Genomic DNA, 22,957 nt, shown 5'->3' on the forward strand with positions numbered 1-22,957 from the left:
AATTGGAAAAAAAAGTGTAAAATGTTTCTCTAAGAATACCAATTTGCAGCTATTTCATATAACATTTTTCTGTGTGTTCATACTCACTTTAAAAATTATATATATATATAAATATAATAACGAAAACATTAAACCCTCTGATAACTTTGACTTTGAAAGAACAGTAGTGGGGAAGAGGTCATGGATAATGTCACATTCAATAGAAAAGAAGGGAAACTAAACAAAAGCAGTAGTAAGACAAAGGGAGAGAATTAGATTTCCCAGTGACATAAACTTGACTGTTCAGTTAACATGTTTTGCTTGACATATAATCAGAGATGGACGATATCATGGTTAACTAAATATCATTATTATTATTATTATTATTGAAATTTGAATATAAAAAGTAATAGCTACCATAACCTTTTTTGGAAGGGGCCAGAATTCAAGAGAGATCAGCTAAGCTGAGAGGCTGAGGTCTTGAGAGAGTATTAGGAACTCATCCTTTAGTTAAGTGATTAACCGGCCAACCAGCTTTATGTATGCTGAAACTATTTCAAAGCAAAAGATAAAATCAGGTAGCAGGAGTGGGCTGCTATGACACACTGCATTTAGTTTCTCATAATGTAACTGAAATGAAATTTCAAAATTATTGTATTTGTAAATGATACTAGTTAATTTTACTTATGTGAAAAGTAGAGAAAAAGTTGCCTATCTACATATTCTATTGTTTTGAAAAATTGTTCCCAATTAAATTTCTCCTGTTTATTTAGCAAAAGGTAATATCAATATTCTAATTACTACTGTGGGTTTTAAAAATTATTATATAATTTGGAAAGGTATGTCTCAGTTGTATGGCAAAGTGAGCCTATGTTGTTTATCTTCCCAGTTTTTTGTTTGCTTGTTTGTTTGTTTGTCAGGACCTGTCCCATCTCTGTCTGGACCTGGGGCCTGCAATCATAGTGACTTTGCCTATCTGTATCTCCCCACATTCTACCAAGCTCCAACAAAAGGTGATCATGTGATTCATAATGGCCAATGAATGGGCAGCCTTACACAATTTGTTGTTTTCAAGGGTCTCTGGGCAAGGGAATGAGTGGGGCCTGAAATCTAGCCATGCTTCTCTCCCCAAGCTGTGTACCTTGGCATAGGATATATATGCCCGAAGAAAGGTCACCTTTTTCTAATTCTCATAAAAGCTCCATCTGCTTGCCAAGCTGTTCACCTGCAGGGCTGTATCCACCTAGTGGGGAAATCATTTGCTCATTTGTACAAAGGCTCTGGAGCCATATGGGCTAACAAAGGCCTTGCCAATGAGAGAACTCCCTACCCCTTGCCTTGGTGACTGCTTCATAGATGGACCCAAGCTCAAAGATGGACTCTCCTGGACTTTTATATGATAATTAGCTAGAAATGTTGCATTTAATGGTGAGGGCTGCTAAGCTGAAAGGATGGTTATAGCTACATTTCTCACTTTGTGGGGAGCATTAAGCAAATGCACAAAGGAAAGGAGAGCTGAGAGATGGAACAAGAGAGAACAAGCCTGGCTTGAACCCCTGAGTTCAGCGCTCACTGAAATCTCTACCAGCATCACCCAGTTACACAAGCCAATGGATTCTTTAATTAACTTGGTACAAGTTGAGTTTCTATTTTGTTCAAGTGAAAGAGTTCTGATATACACTAGTGGTATTAGTTCGGTTGTTAAAATTTACTGGAAGGGCTGTTGTGCATAATGGAATATTGCAATTCCCCCCTTAATAGTAGTGCTACTGGTTCCTGTGAAATAGCAGGCATCTGTTGCTCTGCAGTTTGAACCTGTATGTAAAGGCTAATGTTTTCAGAGTAAGTGACTGATTACAGTGGGATGAAGTTAGTCAGGAAAGGATCTCTGAAGATAAATGAGTGCCTTTGCCTAATCCCAAGGTAATGAAGCTGGATTGGGTAAAAAGTGAAATGGGGTATTTCAGTTTGAGGAAATAACCTGAATAAAAGCACGGAGGAGCAAGTTAGAGACATATATTATGACTCCTTTCAGTTGCAAGTGAATACATTTATTAGCTCAATATTGAAAATCTCCATGGGTAGTCTGGAATCAGGACTTGTATTTAGACATGATTGTCAGGAATCTCTCTCTCTCTCTGTGTATCTGTGTGTGTGTGTGTGTGTGTGTGTGTGTGAGTGTGTGTGCGTAGTATAGGGATCAGCCTCCTCTCTGTTATTCTAAGAAAGTCTTAAGGTTATGCTGTGACTGATGCTCTTAGGTCGTGGATCATGGGTCTAATCCTCACTAGACCAGATAGGCCAGGGAAATATGAGGCTCTGACCAGCATTGCCCTGACCACAAGTTCAACCCTGGAGTGGAGGGTGGAGGCAGCGCCATCTGACCTAACGCACTGATAAGCGGTTGCCCAAAGAAAAGGCGGGGAGCCCTTACTAGAAAAGAAAGATTGGTGATGGGTAGGTAAACATCTAATGTCCATATAAGAGAGTAATGGCTGGCTATATGGCAAGGAGGGAGTGTATTAGATAGCATGGAAAATGAAGTTAGATAAATGAAGAGACCAAGTCCAGAAAATAGTCGAGTAGTTTAATTGTGAGGTATTTGAACACCAATGCACATACAAATGGAGTTTACATATGGAATCTGATTAGCATTAGATAAATGTCTGCAAGCTTCTCGTGAACAGGGTGATTATGTAACTTGTATTCTAAGCTGGGATACTTTTGAGAGTAAAAGAGAACAATCTTAGTGATTAGACTGAAAGAATGAGCAAAAGTTGGGACTTTCCTCCAAAAAACTGGGGCAACTGTTACCTTTCTTCTGAGCAAAGTGGTCAGAAAGAGTAGCTTATACACACATTTCATGTGTAGTACCATTTGACCCTGTTATCACAGCCAGCATCAATTCCAAGAATCTGTGACTACGCTTAAGGCAGTCACCCATCACTGAACGTAAGAGGGACCAGGTGATTGGCAGAGAAATCTTTCCCAGAGTTGAATACTTTATCAGATGGTAATTTTCAAAGCCAGTTGGATCCCTTGAGAAGTGTTAGACACAATATCACAGAGCAAAAGTGGTCAGAATAAAGGAGAATTTGAAAGAAACTCACAGGTAATGCAGTGTATTCATTGGTATAGGCTAAAGCTCTGTAAAAGATAGATAGAACAAACTTATGCATCTCAAGCAATAGAAGTTTCTTATCTCATTCCTGTGACAGTCCAAAGTGGGTATTCCTGGTCAGTGGGAAGCTCACAGCACACAGTGATTCTGGGAGCAGGACTCTGCCACTTTGTGGCTCTGCTTTCCCCAAAAAGCTCATTACCATTAGTAACAGCCAGCAGGACAGATAAGAGAATGGAAGAACCACAGTGATTTTTAAGAGTCTTGGCCAGGAGTTAGTGAGTCACATCATTTCCACTCACTTTTGATTAATAAGAACTGGTCAAAGGAGATACCTAGATGCAAGCTGGGGTTGGGGGTGGGACTGGGGGTCCTGGGAAAGGTAATATGGCAGGGACACCAGTACACAAAGGGACTTTTAGAGGACAACTAGTCATCTTTGTCCCAGGCCATAAGCAGAGCCTTCAGCAAACAAAACCCAAGAAGAGGTAGTGAGATGAACAGTGGTGAGTGAGTTAGAAATGGACATTCACTTAACAAGCAGACACAGAAATACTGAGTGAGCCTTCTCAGCCTAGCCTTTAAATATTGGTGTTTGAAGAGTCCCCCCCTAGCTTGCTTTCTGCTTAGAGCAGAGTTACTACATGCTTATATACTTATATGCATTAATCTGGGGAAATTATCAAAGAATTTTGTGACTTGACCAAGCTTAGGAACCACTACTTTAAAGTCCCCAAGCAACACTGTCCACTTCTATGGCTTTGATTACACTTTTCACATTGATGACTCCAGCATCTGTCTCTCCAGTACAGGTTCTCTCTTGAGCTCCAGTCTGGTACACATAGTAATGTTGAATAGTACCACTCTGGCATCTCATAAACACAAACAACACAGTATCCCCACACTAAATTCATCACTCTCTCTCATTATGCCTGTTCCCCTTGTATCTTCCATTACAGTGAACAGCACTACTATTCAGCCAGATGCTCAGAAAGGAAGCTTGGGACTCCCTCCTGAATCCCCTTCCATTCTCCCTGCTCAAATAATTGATCAAGACTAGAGCTGAAGTTCTATGGCTGGAATCTACCCGTGTGTCTCCAGGCTGACTGCAAGTAGCATAGCCCAGCCTTTCTCACCTAGGTTTTCACTGGAGCCTCATAACTACTTCTGTTGCTGTTTATTCTTCACATTTTAGACAATGTGATCACTCTGCAGTAAATACATTACTAAATCACATACCCAGCTTAAAATTTTTTTTTTCATTATTACTTCCAGAAAAAGTCCTATTCTCCTTAATATAGCCTGTGAGACTCTTCTCAGCCACCTTCTATTCAGTCAAACAGATTCCACATAAAGTAATCCAAAGGGGCAAACAGTTACAAAGAAGTTAGAAGAAATGAGCAAACCATAATAAAGAGGCTGGAAGAAATGAAGAGAAACACAAGGGATCCTGAGTCAAACAGAAGTGCACAACAGGAAGAAAGTATTACCCCTCTAGGTTGGTGTGAGAAAAGACCATGTGATGTTACCAGAACCCAGAGTCAGGGATTACTGGCAGAAGTGGGAACTTGCCTGTTAGGAGGAGGGATTAGGGATGAGGAGAGCCTGGTGGTAGCTGGAATTGTGGAGAAGATGCAGCCTCTGCTGAGAAAGGGAAGCAAAACACCTTGGCTTCTCCTCTCCTGTCCTATAGTCTCAGGTGAGCACCCTCCTCTCTGAACATAACTGCAAGCCAGCTGGTGGGGAAACCTGAGTAATGTATGTTGCAGAACACAAGAAGGTTGGGAAATGAATGTGCACAAAGACTTAAATTCTGCCCCTTGCTTCCCTTTGTAGCCTCAGCCCTGGACACTGCTCCTTCTCTTGCATGCTCTAGACCTCACCTGACAGGCCTCATTTCAGTTCCTTGGTGCACTCTTTCTGGCTTCTCTGTGCTTGAGCACCCTGTAACCCCTAATAGTGGGTCTGAGAAGTCACCATTTTGTCTTCTCTCACTTGCCTGAGTAACTCCTAACTGTGCTTTGGGTCTCAGCTTGGATATCACTCTTTTGGAAAGTCAGTTTTGGTCCCTGTAACTGGATTAGGTACCCAGGAATTGAGATCTTAATAACCTGTAAATCCCCGTCATAGCATTTATTTTAACACTTCAAAGAATAATATAAAAATAGATTATAGTCTCCTATTTACTTGTCATAATAAATTCTAGTGCGATCAAGGAAAGAGTTCCCTACCTGCTAGTTACCATCATACGCCCAGTCTCTGGCAATAGGAGGTGTTCACCAAGTATCAACTAACTGAGTAGTGTGGATCAATACATGAAGGCATGTGAGTGGGAATGGCGGTGGTCAAAGAGGGGCAGTGCAGGTCTCTGCTCAAGAGGGATTCTATGAATTACTGTTAGGACTATTCTTAGATTCTGAAAGACAAAAGACATTGTTCAAATTTTCCATGATATCCAAATGTATGATTGCTACTTTGGCTTTAATGCTAACTTATTTACCTCTACCCTTACAAGAATTTCCTGGCTCCTTCACTTAGTCAGCACACATCATACTATATGAAATAGGTGAAGGATAAAGACACAGAAACCAGGAGCCTGGCAAAATGGCTATTATATCAGTCTAAGTGAAGGTTATAGGAAAAGTAAATTAAATATGAGAAAACAGAAATCATGGCGATATCATTTAAACCTGAAAATAGTTTAATTTAGATATAATTATGTAAAAAACTAATCATAAAAGGCTCTGGTTACCTGGGAAACTATTAGCAGAATTTATTACAATCGGGTTTGGATATCTCTTTTTTTAACAATAAAGAAAATACAATGCAAATAATAACTTCTCATTTGAACTTTTGAGAAAACAACAAAAAGCTAGGCAGAAGAAAACGCTAAAACCAAACCATAGGATAAAGAACACAGAGTTTACTAAAATATTTTTTAAAATAAAATATATAACTCAAATTACAAATAAGAGTCACTACGGTTTGCTTTTACTTATTATTTCCTTATCTTTGGGTCAACCCTCACTCACAAGTAAGTCAATTGGTGTCTCTGTCCTTATCTTTATTCTCTTATTTTCACATAATATTTTTGATACCAGAAGCTGAGACAACACTCCTATGAAATATTATTTGACTCTTCATTATGATAATCTATTTTTTACAGTTTATTTCCATTTTAATTAGCAGATACTTTATTTCTTATTAACATACATTTGTTCTTGCCTGTGATATTTGTATTGCTAATTCCTGCTACACAGATTTAAGGTGAAACATTTTAGGATTTCTAGTATGACTAACTTTGTATGTGAATGTGCTATGCTAGTAATCTTGGAGGGGGTTTCAATTACTCCTATCTATGAGCAGACCATCATCTAGTCCATGAAGAATATTCCCTGATATACAATGAACTTTCCTGATGGGTGTTTCTTGTCTCCATACTACAGTTATTAACCTGAGCAGCTAGAGATGAAATCTCTAAATCTGTAATAAAACACTGCCTCACTACTTCTTCGCCTACTATCTGTTGGCTTAATACAATCTCAACATTAAATAAAGAAGTAAAGTAAAATTGAAGTAGAATTTTCTAAAAGCATCGTTTGTTAATAAAAGATTATTGAATTAAGTCATAAAAAAACAACAAAACTTAGGTACAAAATAGTGCTTTTTTATGTTCTCTAACAAATGCTGCTTGAGCAAATTCATCATTAAATCTGACCTTGTGAAAAAGAATATTCAAAATCAATAACAAGTGTGCATTAACACATAAACTGATTGGTGATTTTCTTATTCAAATGTAACATATGCAGTTATTGTGCTTGTAAAACACTTGAACCATTTGAAACTGACTTTATGAAAAATAAACTAGGTCTTCAAACAACAGAAAGTAACTTCAGAAATAAAGGTTAAGGTCAACTGGCATGATTTCCCAGGAAAGAATTATTATATCTCTGTTACCTTTTCACCCAATTGCCCACACTGTTGCTCACAAAGCAATTGTGTGGCCCAGAAAAGCAATAGCAAATAAAATGTAACCACAAGAGTTCATAGCTAGAGTTCCCAGTTGAAGAAAAGTTCTATTAAAGAAGCTGATTTTGTGATGCTCTGTGAGTGACAGAACATACATTTTCCAAATACATACATGGCAGTGCTGCCTGAAAATTCTGGCTAGATGGAACCGAGAGACAGTTTTATTTAATAGAGATAAATAAACTTACCTCACTGAGTTGCTGTGAGAATAAAATAAAATAAAATATATAAAATACCTGTTATGGGTTAAATTTTGTTCCCCCAAAAGTTTATATGTTGATGTGCTAACCAACCCCTAGCACTTCAAAATGTGATCTTACTTGGAAATAAGATTGTTGCAGATGTAATTAGTTAAGATGAGGTTATACTGGAGTAAGTAGATCTCCTAATCCCGTATGCCTGGGGTGTCCTCACAAAAAGGCAGATAAAGGCAGAGAGTGTCTTCATCTTCTAGCAGCCAAGGAACACAAAAGATTGCCAGGAAACTGTCAAAAGCTAAGTGGCAAACATGGAACAAATCCTTCCTCACACCCCTAAAAAGGAACCAATGCTACAACACCTTGATTTTGGACTTCTAACATTCAGAACTGTGAGACAAGACATTTCTGTGGTTTAAGGCCCCCAGTTTGTGGTACTTTGTTATGGCAACCTGAAAAACTAATACAGTCCCTAAGAGTGATGGCACACTGTGGGAATTCAACTCATGCTAGTGGGTCAGTTACATTGTCATGTGAACACATTTGTATTAAAAAAGGGATGCAGTAGCATATCAAGCACTGTAGTCAAAGATTCATAGGAGTTTTGAGGGCTAGAATTGCAAATCTCTATCCTAGTTTTTCAGAAGCTAAAGGAGAAGAAAACAGGAATCTGAGCTCCAAGGAACTGGGGGTACTTGGCAGGACCCTAGCAAAGGACTCATAGGGATTCAATTGTTCATTCAATTGACAAGAAAGACCTTTAGTCACAAAGAATAAAAAATTTTAGGTCAAATCAATCATTTAACATTTATTGAGTATGTATACATTCAAGCCTTAGATATAGAGGGCAAAGTAGTAAGTATTCATGCCTTTTGTGGTCAAGAGCTAAGAGTTTCGGTGGGAGAAAGTCATTAAAAAAAATCTATCAGGGGATATGAAGTAGAAATGACTGGTAATAAGTAAAATAATTCCAGATATACTGAGGATTAAGATGAGGCGTAAAACTGTACATATGGATTTTTTTATAACTGTCAGCATAAAGTTGTGCTTAGCCACTAATGTACTTTCTGGGCTCCTTACAGAGCAACTTTGTTGTTTGGGCTAAACAGTGAAATTGTACATAAATGAGATCAATGAGTGACTACATGAGTAAGTCATTACAATATTACTTCTCCAGGTTTTTCTATGTGCCTGACATTTAAGGCACAAGTGTTGGGTGGATCATTTATCTGTTTCTGCCAAATACCTGCATCTTTATTGTAAGTGCAAAAATTATTTATGCAGGCCTAAAGTTTATATATTTTTGCTTGCTAGTGACATTTCTTAAAAATTCTACAGAGAAAGAGTCTCCTCTAGGATGTATTCAAAAATCTTCTTCCCTAAAGTTATGTTAACAAGATAGTGAAATAGAAGACACCCCAGCACCAGTTCCCCGACAAAAGTACTAGAAACCATTCAAAGACAAGAATACCTCCCCAAATTCACCAGAACTTGGGGAAGAAGCATATAAATTCCGTGGACCCGCAGAATCAAGAGAAGATGCAACAAGAAATGGTTATTTTAGACTACCACCCTCTCCCCTAGTGAGTATAAAGGTACACACAGAGAATTTCATAGATCTAAGTTTTCCAAGGTGGGAGGAGGGAATTGTATGTAGATGTTTCACCTACCCACTAGTCTGAGAATCTTCATGGGAAGTCAACTGCTGTCCCATTTTATGGGAATTCTTGGGAATGCCAGGAAGACTGATCACCTGGGGTGAATCAGGAACACTACAGTGACAGGTGCACAGTTCTTGGTGGCTGCTAACTTTATGTTCCAATCAGTAGGGTTACCAGGCTAAGGAGACTACCTGGTGATATAGCAATTCAAGGGACAGGATCTGCAGAAAGGCCTGAATCCCTGGCTGTAGTTCCAACAAAGCCCCGGTGCTCCCACAGAGCCCTTTCCTGACTCAGAAACAACTAAAAGGCAGCTACTCAGTTCCAGTGCTTGCTTAAGTCTTCCCCAGACTGGAAAACACCAGCAGAGTAGTGGTATAGCTCTAGTACAGCATTTAAGTTCCTATGCTCACTGTAAGTCTTTCTCAGGCTGAGAAACAATGGCAGAGCAGTGATTCAGTTTCAGTGAAGTGTTTTTCATTTTGATGCTCACAATAAGTCCTCCTCAGAATGAGAATCAACAGCAAGTCAATAATTGAGTTTCAATATTAAATAGTAAAGGTCTAACACCACCAAATAACAGCACATACAATATCTGAAAGAGGTGGCCTTCTCCTAACATGTTCAGGCATCAGAATAAAAATGCAAGAACTGTAAAAACTCAGAGAAATATGACATCACCAAAAGAAATACACACAGCTCCAGTAATGGATCCAGAATAACTAAAGATCTATAAAATGCTTGAAAAATAATTCATAATAATTCTCCTAAAGAAGTACAAGTAATCAAAAGAAAATACACGTAGAAGTAAATCACATTTGGAAAATAATCTAGGAACAAAATAAAACAATGGACAAAGAAATAGAAACAGAAAAGTAGAAAATCTAAGAATAAAGAATACAATAACCGAACTGAAAAAAAACTTGTTAGAAAACTTCAAAGCATAATCAAACAGAGCAAAGAAACAGAAAGCTCAAAGATAAACTATATTAAATTACCCAATCAGAGTAGCAGAAAGGAAAAGAACAAAAAAGAGAAAAGAAAACCTGATACCATCAAGCAAACTAACCTTCACATAATAAAAGTTCCCAAAAAACACAAAAGAGAAAAAAGGCCTAGAATACATATTTAAGAAAATAATGGCTGAAAATGTCCCAAATCTGGAGAAAGGTGACAGCATTCAGATATAGGACACTTAGAGGTAAGCAGTGAAATTCAGCCCATAAAAGAATTCACCAAGATACATCATAATTAAAGTATCAACACTGAAAGACAAAGACAAAATACGTAAACCTTCAAGAATAAAGAAACATATCACATTCAATGAAGGCCCAGTACAGTTTTTAGCATATTTCTCAGCAGAAACTCTGCAGGCTAAGTGGGAGTAGAATGATTTATTCAAGGCTGACAAAAACATACAATGGGGAAAGGACACCCCAGTCAACAAATGGTGCTGGAAAAATTGAAATACTATATGTAGAAGAATGAAACTGAACCTGTGTATTTCACTATATACCAAAATAAACTACATATGGATTAAAGACCTAAGTGGAAGACCCGACATTATAAAAATACTAGTAAAAAAACACTAGGAAAAACTCTTTTGCACATTGGCCTAGAATTCATGACTAAGACCTCAAAAGCAAATGCAACTAAAACAAAAATACTCATAGGACTTAATTAAACTAAAAAAGCTTTTGCAAAGAATAGAAATAATTAAGAGTGTACAGACATCCTGTAGAATGAAACAAAATTTTTGCAAACTATGTATCTAACAAAGGACTACTATGCAAAGTCTACAAGGAAGGCAAACAACTAAACAACAGCAGCAAAAATAAAAGCAATTCACCGCATTAAAAAGTGGACAAAGGACATGAACAAACATTTTTCAAAAGAAAGCATACAAATAGCCAGCAAGCATATGAAAAAGTGTTCAACATTACTAAGCATCAAAGAATGCAAATTAAAACCACAATATGCTACCATTTTATACCAGTCAGAATGGCTATTATTAAAAATCATAAAATAACAGGTGTTGTTGAGGATGTGAAGAAATGTAACATGTTTACACTGTTGGTGAGATGTAAATTAGTTAAACTTCCATGGAAAAAAGTATGGAGATTTCTCAAAGAACTAAAAATAGATTTCCCATTCAATCCAACAATCCCACTATTGGGTATATACCCAAAGGAAAAAAAAGAATTATTCTTTCAAGAAGATATCTGCATTGGTATGTTTATTGTAACACTCTTCACAATAGCAAAGATATGGAATCAACCTAAGTGTCAATCAAGAGATGAGTGGATAAGGAAATGTGGTGTCTATACACCATGGAATACTATTTAGCCATAAAAATGAATGAAATCATGTCTTTTAAAGCAACATGTATGGAAATGGAGGCCATCATCTTAAGTACATAACTCAGAAACAGAAAGTTAATTACCACATGTTATTATTTGCAAGTGGAAGCTAAATAATGTGTACCAATGGACATATAGAGTGGATTAATACACATTGGAGACTTGGAAGGGTGAGATGATGAGAGGAGGTTGGGTGATGAGAAATGAATGCGTACAATGTGCACTCTTTTTGTAATAACTACACTAAAAACTCAGACTTCACCACTATACATCTGTGTAACAAAGCAGCACTTGTACCCCATAAATCTATTTTTTAAAAATTAAGTGCTGACAGAAAAAAAACAATAGTAAAACATCTATGTAAGCTGATAATACTGTAACCAGCAAATCTATCCTTTGAACATAAAGGAGAAATGAAGATTATTCCAGACAAATAAAAGCTGAAGGAATTCATCAACACCAGACATGACTTACAACAAATGCTAAAGGGAGTTTTTCAATCTGAAAGAAAATGATGTATCATGTAGCAAAAAATGTAAAAGAAAAAAGAGAAAGGAACATAAAAGAAGATAAAATAAATAACATAAAGGAACATAAAGGAAGATAAAAATCACAAGTGAAAATAAGAATATAGGCAAATTTAGAACATTTAAGTACTGTGATTGTTTTATGCAAATTACTTAGATCTTAACCATGAAGACTAAAAGACGAAACAACTTATTATTGAAGACAATAATAAGTACAAGGGTTTAAGAGGCAATATAAAATGATGTAAATTGAAACATCAAAAGGTCATATTTTGGGAAGGGAATGGTGTTAAAGTGTAGAGTTTGTTTTTATTACATTTGTTTTCTTTGCAGTCAAAGCTAAGTGGTTATCAACTAAAAATAATTTATTACAACTATTATTTGTTTTTTAAAAGCTTCATGGTAACCATAAGCAAAAAAAGTAATAAATATACTAAAAATGAATAGCAGTGAATCAAAACATACTACTAGAGAAAATCAATCACAAAAGAAGACAATAAGAGATAAATAAAAGAAGAAAGGATTTACAAAACAACCAAAAACAATAACAAAATGGCTGTAGTAAACCCTTATCTATTAACATTAACCTTGAATATAAATGGACTAAATTATCCAATTAAAAGACAGAGTGGCTGAATGGATGAAAAAACAAGATCCAGATATATGCTATCTATTAGAAACTTATTTGACCTATAAAGACACACACAGACTGACAGTAAGGGAATGGAAAAATATATTCCATTCAAATTAATGCCAAAAAATAGATAATTAAAGCCAAAAAATAGCACGAGTAGCTATACTTATATCAGATAGAATAGGAGTTTGGTCAAGAATGGTTTAAAAATATTGATAAAAGAGTTAATAAAGCAAGAAGATAGAGCAATTATAAATATATGCACCTAACACAGGAGCACATAATGTGTAATATTAACAGATCTAAAGGGAGATGTTGACTGTAATACAATTAAAGTGGGGGACCTCAACACCCTACTTTCAACAATGGACAGATCATCCAGGTAGAAAATCAGCAAAGAATCATCAAACTCAACATGTACGCCAGACAAAATGGGCCTAATAGGCATTTACAGAAAAATCCGTCCAACAACTACAGAATACCTATTTTTCTCCATAGTACATGGAACAGTCTCCAGGATACACCATCTGTCAGGTCACAAAGCAAGCCTTAACAATTTTTTAAAAATTCAAAACACATTAAGTAGCTTTCAAAAACACAATGGAATAAAACTGTAAATAAAAATACAAATCAGTAACAGAAGGAACATTGGAAAGAAATTTATGAAAATTAAACAAGATGCTCCTGAACAACAAATGGATCCATGAAAAAACTGAAAAAAAAAAAGTTTATTGAGATAAATGAAAATGGAGACACACCATTTCAAAACCTCTGGGATACAGAAAAACCATTATAAAAGGGAAGTGTTACTAATAAATGAATACCACAAAAAGTAAAAAGATCTTATGTGAATAATCTAATGTTACACCTTAAAGAACTAGAAAAATTAGAACAAACTAAATCCAATATTAGTAGAAGGAAAAAAATAAAGATCAGGCAGAAATTTAAAAAAAATGGAAATTAAGAATACAAAAGATCAATAAAATAAAGAGCTTTTTTTTTGGAAAGAAAAAATCAACAAGCAAATAATCTGATTTATAAATGAACAAAAGCCCCGAAGATACATTTCTCAAAAGAAAATATACAAATGGCCAGTAGTTACGTGACAAAACCTTTAGCTAGACTAAGAAAAAAAGAGAGAAGACTCAAATAAATAAAATCAGAGATGAAAAGGAGATGCTACAACTGATACAACTGAAATACAAAATATCATAAAGGACTATTATAAACCATACACCCCCCAAAATTGAAAATATAGAAGTAATGAATAAATTCCTTCACACATAAAACCTACCAAAATTGAATCATGAAGAAATAGAAAATGTGAGCAGACCAATAATGAGTAACGAGATTAAAGCACAATAAAGACTCTCTCATCAAAGAAAAGTCCAGGACCTGATGGCTTCACTGCTGAATTCTACTAAACATTTATACAAGAACCAATATCAATTCTTCCCAAACTCTTAAAAAATGTTGACGAGGAGATAATACACCAAAAATCATTCTATGAGGCCAGCATTGCCCCGATACCAAAAACAGAAAAGGACACACACAAAAGAAAACTACAGGCAAACATTCCTGATAAACATGGATGCAAATATCTTAACAAAATAGTAACATACTGAATTCAACAACCTATTAAAAAGATAATTCACCATAATCATTTGGGATTCATCTGAGGGATGCAAGGATGGTTCAATATACACAAATCTATAAATATAATACATTAACAGAATCAAGGACAAAAACCATATGATCATTTAAATAGATGGAGAAAAAGCATTTGATAAAATTCAGTATGTCTTTAATGTCTTTATGATAAAAGCTCTTAACAAATTAGGTGTATAAGAAATATATCTTACCATAATCAACACCATGTATGACAAAATGACAGCTAACGTCATGCTGAATAGGAAAAAGTTTAATGGTTTTTCTCCCAAGAATGGAACAAGACAAGGATTTTCACTTTTACTATATTCAGCATACTACTGGAAATTCTTGCTGGAGCAATTAGTCAAGAGAAAGAAATACTGAGAAAAATAAGTTTAATTGTTCCAGTTTGCAGACAATATGATCACATATTTAGGAAATCCCAAAGACTTCTCTAGAACTAACCAATAAATTCAGTAAAGTTGCAGGATACAAAATCAACATATAAAAATCAGTAGCATCTTTAAATGCTAATAATAAACTATCTAAAGAGAAAAATCAAGAAAGCAAACCCATTTATAATAGCTACAAAAAACCTGGGAATGAATTTTGCCAAGGACGTTAAATATTTCTACAATGAAAACTATAAAACACTGATGACAGAAATTGAAGAAGACATAAAAAATGGAACGATAGTCCATGTTCATGAATTGGAAGAAATAATATCATTAAAATGTCCATACTAACTAAAGTGATCTGTATAATCAATGAAATCCCCATCAAAATACCAATGACATTCTTCACATAAATAGAAAAAAAAAAAAAACTTTTGTATGAAACCACAAAAGACTCAGAGTAGCTAAAGTAAGTTTGAGGAAAAAGAAAAACCAGAAATATCCCACAACCTAACTTCTAAATATACTATAAAGCTATGTTAACCAAAATAACATTCTACTGGCATAAAAACAGATAAATTGACCAATGGAGCTCAATAGAGAACTCAGAAATAAACACACACATTTACAGCCAACTGATTTTCAACAAAACTGCCAAGAACCTATAATGTGGAAAAGATAATTCCTTCAATAAATGATGCTAGGACAACTGATTTTCCACATGCAGGAGAAAGAAACTGAACCTTACCTCACCCTACGCACACATCAACTCAAAATGAATTAAAGAGTTAAATGTAACACCTGAAACTATAAAATTACTGGGAAAAACAAAACACAGAAAAAGTGCTTCACGACACTAGTCTGGAAATATATTTTTTAAATAGAACTTTAACAGCACCAGCAAAAAAAGCAAAAATTAACAAATGAAATTATATATTTGTAAAAACCTTCTGCACACAAAGGAAACAAAGAGCAAAGAGACAAACTACGAAATGGTAAAAAAAAAAAAAATATGCAAACTCTCCATCTGACAAGAGGGTTAATATCCAGAATAGATAACAAACTCAACAACTCAATAGCAAAACAGCAAATAATCTGATTTATAAATGAACAAAAGCCCCGAAGATACATTTCTCAAAAGAAAATATACAAATGGCCAGCAGTTATGTGACAAAATGCTCAACATCACAAATCATCAGGGAAATGCAGATCAAAACCACAATGAGATATCATCTCACCCCAGTTAGAATGACTGTTAGAAAAAATACAAAAATAGCAAATGCTGGCCAAGAATGTGGAGAAAAGGCAACTCATACAGTTCTGGTGCAAATGTATTTTAGTACAGTAATTATGAAAAATAGTATAGAGTCCTCAAAAAATTAAAAATAGAACTACCATATGACTCAGCAATTTCACTGAGTATATATTCAAAGATATTGAAATCAGTATGTTGAAGAGATATCTGCATCCTCATGTGTATTACAGCATTATTCATAATAGCTAAGAGATGGAATTAACCTGTGTTCATCAACAAATGAACAAATAACAAAATTGTAGTATATATACACCATGGAATATTATGCAGCTATAAAAAGGAACGAAATTCTGTCATTTGTGTCAAAATAGATAAACCTGAAGAGCATATTAAATAAAATAAGCCAGGCACAGAAAGATAAGTACTGCATGATGTGACTTACAGGTGGAATCTAGGAAAGGTCATCTCATAGAAGAAGAGAGTAAAATCGTGGCTATTAGAGGCTGGGAAAGGTAGAGGAAGGGCAAGATGAGGAAGGGTCAGTCAAAGGGTACAAGGTTACAGTTAGCAAAAATAAGTTTTGATGTTCTATTACATAGTAGGGTGACTATAGCTAATAACAATGTGTTGTATATTTCAAAATAGCTAGAAAAGAGGATCTTGAAAGGTGTCACCACAAAGAAATAATAAAGTTTTGAGGCAATGAACATGTTAACTATTGTGACTTAATTATTACACAAGGTGCACATTGAAACATCACACTGTACTCCATAAAAATGTGCAATGATTATGTGTCTATTATGAATACAAAAACAAAATATTCTTCCTGTGGCCCTCACCACAGAGATTAACTGTTTTTCATTCATAGCTATGTAATTGAATTTGTCAAATTATATTATGGTTAGTTGTTTTTCATTCATTGTTTTCAAGTAGTGTGCATGCTGAATGGAACCATTTTACTTTTGCACTCCTAAATATATTTCTTTAGGAGCCAAACATATGATCTGTGTGGAGTACCCACACCGTGAAGTGCATCCTTCTTTTGTTAGGAAAGCAACAACAGAATAAGACAAAATCAAAGTAGCAGAGTGTATTATCAGGGGCATATAATGGCAACCACTAAGCAGCTGTGCAGAGAGACAGTTAATTCTTGGAAAGGGCCAGCATTTGGTTGGAGGTGGGCACGCATGTTGATAGAGCATAACAGTGCGGTTTTGCAGCCTACACAATTGCGAGGTTCTGTACACAGGTGGAGGTGGGGTGGTGGGCTTGGCAACAGGTCTTGAGGCTGGAGGCTCAGGGACAGTACTCTGGTTCTGGGCTGTGTGATGGAAACCTAAGATGTGCTGCAGGTGGTGGTTAAATAACTCCAGCTGTGGGGATTGGCAGAGGCAAGAAAACAGGCAGATGATCACATGGACTGGGAAACAGGAGCAAAGATTCAGAGATCCAGGTGGGGGATCAGGACAAAAATTGTGCAGAATATAGTTCAGATTCTCCTTAGTGGGCAGGATTTAGGCAAGAGGTGCGGCAACAAATCAGGGACAATGAGCAACAAGGCAATGTGATTGCAGGGGTAACAATAATATAGACTTTTGGAGGCAGAACAGCCTAATGTTCCTCCTGCCCTCTTGCCAAGGACTAAAAATGGCTGCAAGCAGAGTGGATGCCAGCAAAAACACCTGGTTAGAATGAGGTATGATGTTGCCAATCAAGACAGCTTATAACAAAACATATACATATTTAGAAAGATCTAACATAGAGTTTGCAAGCTGAATTTTAACAATGGAATTTTTATAATTTTCTGAAAAGTTTTTAATTCATGGCATAGCCAGGTTAATATAATTGATTCATGTATGCCAGGGCATTACTACCTCTTCAAATAAAAGTTAACACATCTCATTTACATTTTATAGGGAAAAATAGATGATGGCACAGGGAAAGCAGGTGTCATTTCTAACTGTTTCAAGGAGCTCATTGTCTTTTTAGGCTAAACTCAGCCACTAAAACTTTATAGTCGAACATTAAAATAACTAGGGAAATAAAGGTACTAGGCAAAGATCCTAGCAGCTATTTCTGGAAACAGGAGAGAGAAGAAAATCCTTTTGAGTCTAAAGTAAGATGAAATCATGGATACAGATTTAGGACTACCCTTGAGTCATTATGAAAATCAGACAATCTATATATACACAAATGCTTGATTAAAAAGAAAGATGGAAACCACTTTATTTTTTTAAATAAATTGGCCCAAATATTAGTTTAGTTTAAGGCAGTGGTTTGCAAAGTGTGTTCCAGGAACCCGCAGCACCAACACTCTGCAAAAGATTGCCAGAAATGCAAATTATTAACACCTACTCCAGACCTATTAAATCAGAAATTCTTAGTATGGAGCCAGCAATCTGTGTTTTAAATAGTCTTCCAGGCAGGGTTGTCACATTTAGCAAATAAAGGTACAGGACTCACAATTAAATTTAAATTTCAGATAAACAACAAATAATTCCAAATATAAGCATATTCCGTGCAATATTTAGAACATATTTATAGAAAAAAAGTCAGTCTGAAATTCCAACTTAATAGGGACACATCCTGTATATTATCTGATAACTGTCTCCAGATGACTCTGATGCAAGTTAAAATTTGAGAACCACTCTTTTAGAGTAAAAATAACATTTTTTTTAAAAAGAAAAACCATTTCCTATGCCATATAGTAAGTCCCAAGCTGTCTGGTAACATATTAAATTCAATCCCAGAATATTTTTGTTTGGCCAAATATATTTGCTTTTTCCTTTATGTTTTGATGTTTAAATTAATTGCAAGATATAGAATGTAAAATTTTATGTAAAATCAGGGTCTGGATCATATTTTGTTATGGACAACAATGAAGACTATCAGCAAGTGGCCTCCTGTGTTCCACAGTCCCTTCCGCTCTTTATTGTGTCTCCACTGTGAGTCTAGATGTTGTCTATCATTTATATTTGTAGTTGTATGGTTCTCATGGTCCCAGGTTGCGATTGCATAACTTGCTTCGCTCCCCTTAGACATGTAAGTTTATAAACTCTTCTTTAAAGTTTTCCCTCCACATATGGACCTTTTGGAATATAAAACAATTCAAAGATCTCATATAAGAAACAGGGATATCATGTCATGAGATACATATCCCAGGAAATGAGTCAATAGAATTAGGAATCAGTGTTGAGGTAGACTTCTGTCTGGAACCATGAAGCTTAATTTATACAGAGGCTAATTTAAGGAAAAAATTATTTGGTTTATTTTGTTTGTTTCATTTAAATTAAAAATAGTTTTACTCCTTCTCTTGGTAAAAATGCATATTTCAAATTTTATGATATGTTTTAGTGAGGAAAATAATATCAATATAAAAACTGACAGTGTTTTTAGGGACTAAAGTGTTAGCATTGGAGAATATTAGGAAGCAAAAGCACAGAGGTTGATTTATAAACTATGCTGGAACCAAATTCTGGGCCATAACTTGAATCTAGACCACGTCTATGCAACCAAAGAATAGTGAATTGCTAATCATTTCTCTGTATCAGTTGGAACTCACTTGTGGATGTCTAGAATCAAATGACTAACATCTTGGAATTTGGTTCCTGGCACACCTCAAAAACATTGTGGCTACTGAAGCAACACAATTTAGATATTTCTTGATTTATTTTAAGCAATTGAATAAATACTGGAGAAAATCTACCTAATTTATACTGAATCCAACTTTTTGACTTCATGACTTGAATTCTTCAAAGTCACTTTCAATTCAAACTTTTGCAGCAATGTCCCTTTTACTATCTCAAGAACTTTCTCAGAATAAATCTTTCCCTCTCCGAGCAAGCCTTGGAGAACATGTGCAATGCTTTTGTGACATATGGGCCTGTCTACAGTAATTAATTCCTAGTTTGTCTGACCTAATTGCTCCATGTTGGCAATTCTTGTTATTTTATTAAAGGCAAAATTGTTAAGTAAGGGCAGAACATGCCAAAATCATGATTATTTTTTCCGAAAGTGCATACGTTTTATGATTCTTCCATTATTAATTATTAAATTATCTGAGTTTACTAAACATTTCCTCGACCGTGATCTCAAACTCTATTGCATGTTCCAATTTAATTTATCTTTTTAATTATATTTATGATTACTTATGTTCCAAATCTATTGTGTAGGTGGGAATTAGATTCAATGTTCTTTTCCCATGCTATGAAATTTTCCATTTTATTTCTCCTATTAGGTAAAGTAGAAAATCCCTGGGCTATCTCTTTCTTGTAAGGTAGGTCAGTGTTCCTTTTTGCTGGGTTAATGAGGAAGAGTATTTTGTCCACCTTAAATACCTTCACTTCAGAGTGGCATTTGCATCTCAGTTCCATCTGGCTTTTTTCTTTTCTAACCTGCATCTTTATTTAGTTGAAACTCTAGATTAGTGGCTTACAGTAAAAACTGGTTTGAGATACAGTCAATAATTCAGGAACTGACAAAGCTTGATCGTTGTCTCTTTGTCCCACTTTGCAACAGAGAAAGATTCCTCAGAGGATGAATTTTATTTATTACTCTCTAGACTTGCAAGATATTTTTAAAGCAATTCCCTACATCTCATCCAGTGTGTTACAGGATGCCCTACTTCTACATGCCTAAATCTAATGCTATCCCTTATGCATCAAAATGTACTGGGCATATGTAAATAGTAAAATAGCTATGTTATAAATTCACACTGTTCTCAGTTCTGAATTCTAATATGTTAAAGCATTTAAAAAATCATATGGAATTTGTATAGTCTTCACAAGAAGTTTTCACCTATAACAGTTAGTTTCTCTAGACAGGACCTTTCAATTTACAAAAAATTAGTGAGCTCAGAAGATGAAACATAGCAATCTCTCTTTTTCTCCACCTTCCCCCACCTCCAGCCCCATAAAACTAGAAGAGAAAAATATTTTTGAAACATTTCACTTGAATGTTAATATTCTATAAATAGGTGCTAGGTGCATTTCTCACTCATTAAAAGCAATGAGTTCTCATGCTTTAGAGAAAATACTGACACATTCTGGAAGAAGTAGTCCAGCCTCAGCTTTCACTGTCAGATTGAATTTCCCAGCAAGACAACAGATTTGAAAAACAGATGTTGATAAGGGTTGGGAGATAAAGAATTCTAAATACCTTTGGCCTAGAAGATTTGATTGTAATTCTATTTTCTTAAGTATAAGAGAAATGCACTTCTATGTAGGGTGTAATGTTACTGCCATAGGGGTTGGAAAACAGGAGTTACAGCAAGAGAAAGCCCAAAAGCCTGCAGCCAGCATTTCCGATACTGAAATACTGTTGCGGGGGGGTCCTCAGAAGATGAGAGAGAAAGGGAAAATAAGTATGTCAGGTACTAGCATACTTGCCCTAGCACCTCCACCTTACACTTTCATCCTAACCTATGAGGATAGGAAAAAGGCGCTTAAGAAACATCCAGAGAACTCAAAATTTAGGATATTTTACCCCAAAATATACTTTGACATATTTTGAGATGGCTATTCAGAGGGCCTGTAGACAGTAACCAGTAACAGCCCTTCTACCCCTCCCATAATCTACCTTGCCATGTTCCAAGACCCTATTATTTTGATAATGTGAATTGGGATAAAGTGTCAACCATCTGGCCCTTTCTTTGAGTTTTTATATTTTTTATAATTCCCATGCACTTGTGTGCATGTAAGTAAATTTTTCTATGCCTTTTCTCCTATTAATCTGCCTTTTTGGTTGATTTTCAGAAAACATTCAGAGGGTAGAGGGAAGTTTCTTCTTGGCACCTACACATACTCCTAGTAGTAGAAGCCCTAAGGCCACTGCCACACTGTGATGGGTGATTGTGCAGTCAAAAATGCATAAAGGATATTGAAAGATGAGAATGAAGCAGTGAGATAGTGATATGGTTTGGCTGTGGCCCAACCCAAATCTCATCTTAAATTGTAGCTCCCATAATCCCCATGTATCATGGGAGGGACCCAGTGGGAGGTAATTGAGTCATAAGGGCAGGTTTTTCCCATGTTGTTCTCATGATAGTGAATAAGTCTCACAAGATCTGATGGTTTTATAAAAGGAAGTTCCCCTGCACACACTCTCTTGCCTGGTGCCATGCAAGACCTGCCTTTGCTCCTTCTTCACCTTCTGCCATAATTGTGAGGCCTCCCCAACCATGTGGAACTATGAATCCATTAAACCTCTTTTGTTAATAAATTACCCAGTCTCGGGTATATCCTTATAGCAGTGTGAAAACAGACTAGTACAGGTAGTTACCCAGATGAGGAGATTTTTATATATAAGGTAAATGTCGAGGTCACGAGACTCACCTTAATATCTAGGACTCTGGGAGATTATCTCAAACACATCCCTGGTACTAGCTTTTGAGGCTCATTCACACTGAAGTGAATATAACACGAATTAAGCTGAAGTGGCATCAGGGTTCAGTTCTTCAGTCCATTTATTTTCCTTGTAATGACAGTAGGTTTCAAAACATCCCATCTATCATTTGAAGAATATTTCTAGCGGCATCTTTTATAATAGTCCAAAATCGGAAAAAAAATTGACCATCAAAAGGTAAAATTAAGTTTGATATAATGATACAATGTAATTACAATAAAATGAACTTTTAAAATGTATTGGACATATAGGTGCAATGGGATACAATCCAGTAAACATGAAGAAATAAACTAGATCTATGTATGAAAACATATATGAATTTTGCAAATATAATATTAAGTGCAAGAAGCAAGACACAAATGTTTACTTAAAATATGATTGTATTTGTATAAATTTTAAAGACAGGAAAAATGAAGCTAAATTATATTATTTAGGGATGCATATTTCAGTAATAAAGCTATGTAGGAAAACAATAAATTAACTGCCACCATTGTCAGAATAGTGGTTGCCTCTGCGGGTTGGAGGAGAAAGGTGCTTTATACAGGTTCACAGGGGCTTTAAGTATGCTGGAAATGCTCTATTTTTTTTTTTAATCTGAGTTGTGGGTACATTGTTCTTTGTTTTATAATCCTTCGAACTATTCATGTTTTATATACATTTTTAGAAACCGTTATAGTTGGCAATTTTAAGAAAAGTTTTAAAATCTAGGAAGTTTTTCAGAGGTCTTTGTAGCAAAGGACTGTAGAG

This window comes from Pongo pygmaeus, chromosome 3 (genome assembly GCF_028885625.2).
Source record: "Pongo pygmaeus isolate AG05252 chromosome 3, NHGRI_mPonPyg2-v2.0_pri, whole genome shotgun sequence".
Taxonomy (NCBI): domain Eukaryota; kingdom Metazoa; phylum Chordata; class Mammalia; order Primates; family Hominidae; genus Pongo; species Pongo pygmaeus.